This window comes from Pygoscelis adeliae, unplaced genomic scaffold (genome assembly GCF_000699105.1).
Source record: "Pygoscelis adeliae isolate BGI_AS28 unplaced genomic scaffold, ASM69910v1 Scaffold1573, whole genome shotgun sequence".
NCBI lineage: Eukaryota > Metazoa > Chordata > Aves > Sphenisciformes > Spheniscidae > Pygoscelis > Pygoscelis adeliae.
In genome coordinates this window covers 1-827 of record NW_008824525.1, presented here as the reverse complement: position 1 = coordinate 827, position 827 = coordinate 1, and the positions used below count along the sequence as shown (strand labels likewise).

The 827-nt window shown below is 57.7% G+C and overlaps 1 long non-coding RNA gene across 1 annotated transcript; it reads right to left on the bottom strand.

The window, feature by feature from the left end:
• Nucleotides 1-96: 96 nt before the first annotated feature.
• LOC103914844 lies at nucleotides 97-431 on the bottom strand. Its single transcript, XR_663495.1, has 2 exons — nucleotides 338-431; nucleotides 97-233 (listed from the first exon to the last, which is right to left on the bottom strand). It is a non-coding gene; the product is annotated as an uncharacterized LOC103914844 (long non-coding RNA).
• Between the last annotated feature and the right edge of the window lie 396 nt (nucleotides 432-827).

The window sequence follows — 827 nt, the reverse complement described above, 5'->3', positions numbered from 1 at the left end:
TAGATAACGCTGAGGATGGCCGGCTGGGCGAATCAGTTGGCCCAGACAGATGGATAACCAGGCTGCCTCCCATATTACAACCTTCTCATCTCTTCCCGTTTTGAGGCATGAAAATAGGAATTTGTGTTAATCCGCGTGTGCGTATTCCAGCAAGATGTACGGCCGCAACCGTGTCTCTCCCCTGCCCTCCAAAAGCCGGTTTCTCCTCCTTGACATCCTATTGACTGAGGATCCTGTAAGACAGGCAATATTTAGTGCTAGACAAAACACTGTGTGCATATATAGTACCTCGTTAGCATGCAGCGCTGGCGCGGTACCAGTGGCGAGCTGAGATTACCTCGTTCCTGGCCTATCTGTCTCTCCTGCTATCAGCTGGGAGATCGGGGCCGTGGGGTGGAGGAGGCTGGATTTTCAGAAATCAGCTCTGGCTCGCTGTGGGAGGGGTTTTATTTTGCCTGGGCTGGACTGAAGCTGTAAGGAGGGAGGGCAGGAGAAATACTGTTCATCTGGTGGGTTAGAGCTCCCTGCAGCCCTCCCCAATGGATGCCCTGTAAAGAACATGGGCTGGGAAAGCTGCTCCCGCTCCGTTCCCGAGCTGGGTTTTGCCGGGATGTCCCCAGGAAGGTGGCAGGGCCCGGCTGGAGGACACAGCCCCTGGTCCCTGCGGGGACCGTCCCCCCATCCCTGTCACCCAGCCCTGGGATGGATGGGGACGGCAGACCCAGCTCTGCTTGGAGCAGAGCAGTTTCTGCAAGGCTTGGAGGAAGATGTGGGGAGGGGGCAGCCAGGGGAACACCCCCAGCCCCGCTCACCTGCCCCATAGCCGA